A 9,146-nucleotide genomic window follows, 5' to 3' on the forward strand; every position below is an offset into this window, starting at 1 on the left:
CCCCAAGATATGTCTCTTTGGCATGAGAATTATTTTGGGCTGGGTACTTTTAAAAACTGCAGACTGGGGGCCGGCTCCGTGGCCGAGTGATTAAGTTCGCGTGCTCCGCTACGGCGGCCCAGGGTTCGGATCCTGGGCGCAGACATGGCACTGCTCGTCAGGCGGCATCCCACATCCCACAACTAGAAGGACCTGCAACTAAGATATATAACTATGTACAGGGGGGGTTTGGGGAGATACAAGCAGAAAACAAACAAACAAACAAACAAACAAAAACTGCAGACTGGAAAGAAACTCTGAAAAGGAGAATTTACTTACCCTTTGTTAAGAGAAATTTACATTTGTAAAGGAAATCTCCATCTGTGAAGGTGTCTCCATCTCTGTACCAGGAAGAAGGGGGGGATGACCTTATATCTAGAAACTCTCATCAATGCAGAAGACAAGGACTCAAGTCTGCATAATAACCTGACTCTTGTTTACTGTGCTTTCTTGGTAAACTCCCATGATTGACACCCCACACCCCCAATACGCTCCTTTGTCTTTACTTGAGGGTGGTATTTAAGGAGAGAGCTTCCACCATTTTGGTGAGTTGCTCAGTTTGCCTGAGTCTCTCCCATGTATACATGTTATAAAGCTTTGTTTAATTTTCTCCTGTTATTCTGTCTCATGTGAATTTAATTCATCCTCTGGCCAGAAGGACCCAGAGCAGGCAGAAAAAATGTCTTCCTCCCCTACACTTTCTCTATCTCAGGATAAGTTACCTTCCAAAGAATGAGCAGGAATAATCTCCAGGTTCCCTCTTGCTAAAGCACTGAAAAACAAAACATAGATTATATCTTCAATAGGACACTCTGCTACAAATATAAAGAAATAATTAAAACTAGGCAGAATGCAATAACTGGTAGGAGGATTACAAAGAAAAGAGTGATGGGAACACAGATTAGGGAACAACAGCATCGACCTGGTGTAATCTGGGAAGACCAGAATGGAGGAGGCAACATTCGTGCTGGGCCTTGACATGTAATAGGATATTGACAGGTGAATGGGGTAGGGAGGAGTAATGCAAGCAGAGAGGGTAGAGTAAGCCAACCCACAGAGGTAGAGAATATACTCGTCATACGTGATGACCAGTGGCGGGTGTGATGGTGGGTGTGAGAGGTGCTGGGGGGCTTTGAGTGCTGTAGTGTCTGGACCACAAAGGGGAGACATGGGGGATTGAAGTCTGGGGCTTGGAATGCCTTGCCAGAGGATACAAACCTTATAAAAACTAGACTACTGGTGGTGAGCATGATGCAGTCTATGCAGAAACTGATGTATAATAATGTACACCTGAAATTATACAATGTTATAAACCAGTATGACCTCAATAAAAAAAAGGGTAGAGAGGCCAGCCCTGTGGCTGAGTGGTTGGGTTCGCACACTCTGCTTTGGCGGCCCAGGGTTTCACCGGTTTGGGTCCTGGGCATGGACCTAACACTGCTCATTGAGCCATACTGGGGTGGCGTCCTACACAGCACAACCAGAAGGACCTACAACTGGAATATACAGCTATGTACTGGGGGCTTTGAGGAGAAGAAGGGAAAAAAAAGAAGAAGATTGGCAACAGATGTTAGCTCAGGTGGCAATCAAAAAAAAAAAAAAAAAAAAGAAAAAGGATAGAAACCTTAAAAACACCTGGCCATCACTCTGTTTTCTTTCTATATTGACATATCTCTTGATCAGCTCCTCACTTGCCAATCAAAAAATAAACCAAGAAACTAGAACAGCCAAAAACAAAGGCTGAAACTGAGTTGTTTTGATGGAACCAAATCCTACCTTTTTATTAAAAACAACAAAATTCCCAAAGAAAAAAGCTGAACTTGTAGATTTAGCTAAGGTGAAATAGAGTGTTTTGGGAATCTCAATAAGTCACTGAATTAATAAGTCTACTTTTCTCCATTTTCAAACCATTTTTGAGTTGTGTAAACAGTCAATACTTCACTGTTATGTCCTTGAACTGAGTTCTTTTAGTTTTCAGAAAGAGACATTTAGAAGAAAATGACACAAAAATTTATTCCTCTAACCACCTTGTGGAAGTTTCTCCAGGGACTAAAGTAGATGATTTGTAAATTCCTTTACTCTTAAAATAAAAGGCATTTTCATAAAAGAAAAGGTGATGGGCACATCGACACCTACTCAGGAGGGAAAACAGTCTCAGGTAAAGTGTCATTTATTCTCTTTCTCACGGTGCGAAACTGTCTCACATTCAAAAGCATCCTAAGAGGAAGATGGCATCCATAAAGAAAAATTAAAGCCCTTTTACAGCATTTTTAAAGGGTTGCAGGAACCCAGAATTTCACAGCAATAATGATGCCATCACATTTGTACGGCTCTGTAAACATTTTTTCAGGAGGCTTTCCCACCCAGCATCTCATTTGCTCCTCATCACAGTGTCACGGAAGGAGGCAGGGCAGTGATTCTCAACTCTGTTTTACAGCTGACAAAACTAAGGCCTTGAGTGCTAACAGTACTGGGCCAGTGTTTCTCAGTGAGCGGAAGTGGGAAGCAGATTTGGAGACCGGATTTCTTCAAGCTCCCCTGGGCACGCTCCCTCCACTCGCTGCTGTCCTACTGGACTGTCGCCATATTGGTCTGAAAATTCCTTGAGGCGGGGAGTGTCTTAACCATCTTTTTATCCTTCCACAGTGCCCTCCACATAATACATGTTCAATAAATGTTAATAAGTGCTCTAAGTCCTGAAGTCTGAAGGTCTCTAAATTAGATATTCAAAGCTTTCCATGTGCTCACACATTTTTATTAAAAAAAAGAGAAAAACATTTGAATTCTTAATCTGGCTGTTAAGAAAGAGACTATTAGTTCATTTCATTCCCTGGGATATTCAGTAACAAATATTGAGGTCGACAAGGAGGCTGAGGGTTGCTCTTAGGATAAACAGCAATAACGAATGGATCTAGAATACAATTCAGTCTCTTGTTTACATACGTCTGTTCCTTCTGGCTCATGGGTTTTAAAATGACCTTTCCTAGCAAGATCTGGAAATGAATAGTCTTTTCTTTCTTTCCACCAGTTCCTGTATTTCCTGAAGTCAGCTACCATGTGTCCTTTGACAAATGAGTTGCAGGAGTGTTGACCTTATGGTGAAGAACACTTTCTCCAGGATTTTTCACTTGCACCCATATGACTACTTTTTTGTCTTTGCAAAGTTGGATGTAAACAAGACCCATCCCCTCAATAATTGTGAAGCGGGCAGTTTTTTGCAGGGTGTATACATTTTTCCTTTGAGTGGTTGTGGGCAAGGGGAGAGGGGATTGGTGAGGAAGGAGTTTGTTCCAGAGGATGAGATGAGCTACGTCGGGCAGCAGGACACCAGGAGACTGGGTTTGGGGTAGCAACAACAGTGACGGGGGTTGCAAGGCTGTCACTATTTGAGACCCTAATTAGCATCACCCTTTACAGCTGCCCTGGACATGCATCTACTGCCATCTCCTTAAACACAGCATCAACAAGGAGTCTACAATTTCCAGATTCATTCATTTTTTAAAATAAATTTATCATGCATCTTATAGAAAATTTGGAAAAAGCAGAAAGAAGAAAATATTTATGCCGACCTCACCACCCAAAACAACCATCTGTAAATAGTTTTTGTTCCCATCCACCGAGGTGTAGACATTGGAGGCTTTCCTACAAGGTTGTTATCATACGATGTAGAAAATTTAGTTAATTGCCGTTAGATGCCTGTGTATGGAGATCAAATCCCAAACAAAATAAAGTCCTCCCTCTCCTTGCTCCCAGTGCATAATCTGCTCGCCTCTCCTGGAATCCATTCCTAGGAAGGAAGTTAGGGGGTCAAAGGGCATGTTTGACAGGAGAGGTAAATTTAAGCTCCAGTGCGGGAAGGAAGATTTGCCTTTTTACCCACTTACCTTCCGTTTAGTTTATCAATTAATTCACTCATGTGAGTCTCGGGAGAGAACCATGCAATGAACTTCCGTGGAAAGCCTGGGGCTGAACACAGAGCAGCGGCAGGAGCAGGGCGGACTTGGCACAGACGAAGCCCTGCAGGCTGGAGCAGAGCTGATCCCTGACTCTGCTGCCTTGTGAGGGCCGCTCAGGTGTGCATGGGAGGAGGGCCACCAGGGTCTGACAGGGAGATTTTCAACATCTGCCCTTAGGACTCCTCCCCATGAAGGAGCCCAGAGTCGCTCCTCCTGTCACTGTGGTTTGCACAGACACAGGTCACCATGAGAAGCTGATTCCTTCAACTGCCTCACACCAGGATCACCTGTGGACATAGGACCCTTGGGGTCCCTGTTCTCCAGAGCTCACAGTCTGGTGGGGCAGCCACGTCAGAAACAATCACAAGCAAGTCTATTTCTCGAACTATTATTACAGCTCAGGTATTAGGGAGGAAAAGCCCAGGGTGAGCTGAAAACACGTAACACAGAAAATCATTTAGCGCGGGGTGGAGTGGGCTGGAAAGGTTACCGCAGGAAGTTAGCGCTGAACTGCATGCTGAAGACGGAGGAGGAATCAGGAGGTCAAGGCCATGTGGGAAAAAGGGTGCGGGGATGTGCCTGGCAGATGGAACAGTGGTGTGCAGGCCAGACCACAAGGAGCAGGTTGTCACCCCTGCAGCCCAGGCACGATGTCTGTGTCAGTGGGCAGAGTGTAGGCCAGGAAAGTAGGATGCCCAACTTGCGTCCGTGTTAGCATTGACAATTCCATGTGCCAGGAACCTCCGCAGTCCGGCGCAAACTCAGATAGTTGGTCACCCAAAGTACCCTCTGCCTAAAACTAATAAAGCTTGAGCATCAAAGACTGTTTGGTTCAGCGCTGTCCTGCTCTGTCTGTGGAACTCTAACAGTATATGAACACTTTTTGAAAAAGGCAATGCAGTTAGCCACTCACTTTTTAGTATAAACTGGCTTATTTGAAGTCTAAACTCTTTACCAGTTAGTCTCTGGCCAGTGAAGTTACACTGAGACCTGGTAGGAAATGGAAACATGGAAGAAGATGTTTTTAACACCCAGAGGAAAAAAATAAGGGAGAGATGACGATATGCATGGCCTGTGTCTCTATTTTACCTGTGACTAGGTTACCTTAGGCCTGTATTCACTGTGCCTTGACTCTTATCTGTGAAATGAGAATAGCAATAATTCTTGTTCAGGTAAGAAATCACAAAGGTGGTGAGCCCACAGCACCTTTGGTTAATGCCATATGGCAGCAAGGGCCTTTGTTTTCTGGTTTCAGCTCCAGGGAAAGCCTCTCCTCAAAGGAGCCTTGGTATCCACTTGTGAGAAGCAAGTCACAGGTGAAACAGTGACATTTAGAGTCTTTTTCTTGTGACCAGATGAGTGGTGTAGTGGTTAACTTTACATGTTCCCCAGTGGCCCAAGGTTCACAGGTTCAGATCCCAGGTGTGGACCGAGCACTGCTTGTCAAGCGATGCTGTGGTGGTGTCCCACATAAAATAGAGGAAGACTGGTATAGGTGTTAGCTCAGCAACAATCCTCCTCAGGCAAAAAGTGGAAGATTGTTGGTGGATGTTAGCTCAGGGCCAATCTTCCTCAAACATACACACACACACACACCCCCACACCCACACACACGCAATGTCTTTTGTATTTTCAAGAACCTGTGGGCTTATCTCACATTAAGCTTCAAGAAGCCATATTTGTGCAGGACTCATAAAGTGCTGTCAAATGTACTGTCTTCTTAGAGCTCTACAAAAATTCAAGGAAAAATAACAGTAGCCAACGTCTGTGTAGCACTTACTGTGTGACAAGATCTGTTGTTACCTCTCTCACTTCATGGAAGGAGCTGAGGCTCTATGTACACGGGGCCCATGGAAACGCTCAGTGTTAGCGAGGGGCCAGACCTCAGGACACTCAGAGCCCCTGATGTTAGAAGGCAACTCTGATTTTCCACTGGCCTTTCGTGTAGGGTGACTTGTGCCTTTCGTTTTACGTAAAGCAGCCAGCTGCCTTGTGTAGGGAAATCCATCCAAGGTTCGTTGGAAGAGGAAGTGAGGAGGGAAAGTCCTGGCAAGAGAAGGAGGGGACAGAACGGCTCCTGCATCTGCAGCTGGGACATAATAGACCCAAGAGAGGGTGGGCAAAGTAAGGCCAGCCCACGGCTGCACAGCAGAGGGGCTTGGCATGGGATGGGAGATGATGAACTTGAAGAGGAGCGCTGAGGCAGGGCGTATAATCAGTGGTTTCACTCCAAATCTTGAGTTTAGTTTGGACGGACATAGCTCCCCCTCTTCCCCTTGGTTGATCAATGGATGAGGGAGCGAGCTCGGTAGAGCACTGTGTTAGAAAGGAGCTTTCCGGAACTTTAGGTCCCTGAGCACATCGGAGTGACTCTACTCCTGAGTCTGGTAGGACTTTAACCTGCAACTCTGGGAGGTCAGTTGCAGGCAATCCACCCACAGTGAAATCTCTCCAGCCACTCCCTGTCCAGACGTGGCTTCCCGGCATGGTAGACCTCTCTGTCGCCCTTCCTAGCCCGAGCCTTTTGTGGCTGCTTAGACTTGACCACGTTTGATATTAGCCCACCTAAACTTAAGGAGATAAATCTTGAGAAAGAGAAGTTGTTTTCTATTGAAATCTATAACATACTGGGTACTATTTGGAGACTGAATCATCCAGATGATTTTCAGGGAAAATGGAGAGGTGAGTATGTAGCCTTTTAGAGAGTCCTGGTGGATAAATATTTGGTTCGCTTTCTACGGCTGCCTCCTGGTTTCTGACTTCCACTAATGAAAGATATGTGAGTGGATTAATGTCTAACCTCTGCTCAATTTATTTATTTGTAGACTGGCTACGATAGCACTATGTTTTCAGCTGAATTCAATCGCCCTCCCCCCGTGGAGTTAACTTATTTGTCCACAGTAAACTCTCAGAAGCATAATGAACGGCTGTGTTCGGGTTTACAGATTCTAGGTCCTAAGGACTTCAGAGGGCATTTGATTAACGCCAGGAGACGCCTGCTAAGAGTTCCGCAAGTGTTCTCGAGGAAGAAAGGCTGCGTCATTTAGGGAGATGCCCCATTAGACTCTTTGCCCTTTGCTCCTTTCGTTAGTTTTTCTTTCCTTTCCTTTCTTTTGTGAAAAGCAACGAAGTGAAGTTTTCCACATTCCTCCGCAGCATTGCGTACCTGCGTGCTGGTGGGGAAGAAGGCGAGAAAGGCGGGGGAGACTTAAGTGGAAACAAATGTGGAGGTGACCGTTTGCTGGTGCCTGGAGTGAAATTCCAGGAGGCAGACGGCGGCCCGTCCAGGGACAGCGGAATCCGTAGAGAACAGGCATTAGCTCTGACATTTGGATAAAGAATTGTCAGGATTTGCTTTTCTATTTTTTACCCCTCTGCCAGAATTGTGCTAAGACTTCTATTCTTCATTAAGCCCTTAATTTCTAAACACCTTCCGTGTGCAGTGCAGTGCAGTGTCGCAGGCCCTGCAGGGGACCTCGTCTCTACCCAACAGAAGCTTTAGTATAGTTCAGAGTTTTATTTTCTCTTTTAAAAATAGTGTTGTGTGGTCTTGAGACAGAGCAAATAGTTCAGCTAATAAATTCCTGAGACCCTTCAGCACAGAGCTGAGGTCTCCATCACTCACACGTGTCTCCAACTCTTGACCTGTGTAGCCCTTTGTCACACTGTAGCAGAGCCTCTCCATATTAATACCAATTTATCATTATTCCACTTAAATGCTCTTTTTCTTTGTCCAGGAGAAAGAGACAGAAAACATCTGCATATCGAGTAATATTAGCTACAGTTGGTGTCTCAAGTGAGAATCAATCTGACAGCCCCATTCATTATATCTGGGTAGGCTTTATTACGGAGACGCTCACATTTGAACTTGTCCTCTGCAAGGTATGAAAGAGTCTCTGATGTATTCATATTTTGCTTTAAAAACAACATTTGAAATACAGGGGAGATAGCAGCTATAGATAACATTTCAGATATAATAAGATAGGCCAAATGTTAGCCAGATTTAAAACAATAACCACACACCAAAGACACTTAAAGTGTTACTACTTATTAAGCCACATGTTTCACGTTACAGCCTGTTCTTTTGTTCCCTGCCTGTGTTGTCAGCGTTCATGCGATCATTCTGATTTGTCATATCTAGTGCATCACTCTTTTCAATAATTAGGCTAATAACTCTGGGTCTTTTAAGAGCAATGTCAAGATCCTTTTCCCTTTGCTGGGGGCTGGCCACCGATGTTAAAACATGCCATCCTTAAAACAAACCAAATTACCACCACCACTGAACCCTCCCCACAGACTCCTTTCTACCTGTTTAGAAATCTGCCATTTGAATTATGGGTAATTATGGGAAATGTTCCAAGAATTGAGCTATCAGGTCACCTAGTTCACTGTAAGTTAGTGAGGACTTGAACTGTAACAAATCCGAGGGGCCCGTGTTGCTGTACGCATCACATGTGTGTCTTGAACAGCAGTGGTGTGTAGTAACTACCGTTTCGACACCTTGATTTCTTTGGTAAATAGAAGGATGAACCTGTCTCCTTCTAACTCCACTGAATCAGATGGCTCTGCAGGTGCCCAATCACCCTGGATTCTGGGACACAAGCCCTCGGCTGAGGCCTGACAGCCAAGCAAGGGTCACGCTGGGTGTTTTCTCCTTGTCTTCCCTCCTCACTTACGCTATGTCTTAAATAAGTCCCAGTGCGCAACACCAGGAAACAGGAACTAAAACAGGGCTCCCTGGGGGTCAGCATGCAATTGTTTATGTAAATCTGTGGAAGTCCAATATGTTTATTTTGTTATGTCAACGTATCTTAACATTTCCTGTGTGAGAAAATTTTTTAAACAAACTATTTGCATCCTATAAAGTTGATTTTTAAGACATTCTAGAGCTGCAGGCCTCATATTTCTATGTCAATTAAAATAAAACTATATAGAGAATATTTATGAGCTTTCCAACATTCAGAGGCCTCTGTTAGTTGCAAATGAAGATGGTGACTTTTTCCAGCTTCTTTATGGGTCTCTGCCAGATTTCTCTGGGTAGTCAATCACCTTTACTAGCTCCGTGCGACTTACCCATTCTTGATCACCTTTATTCTTTTATTTAGGCTCTTTCTGTGCCTGGAATGCCTATTTTTTCCCCAATCCCCTAAC

The sequence above is a fragment of the Equus caballus genome, chromosome 2 (assembly GCF_041296265.1).
Source record: "Equus caballus isolate H_3958 breed thoroughbred chromosome 2, TB-T2T, whole genome shotgun sequence".
Lineage (NCBI taxonomy): Eukaryota > Metazoa > Chordata > Mammalia > Perissodactyla > Equidae > Equus > Equus caballus.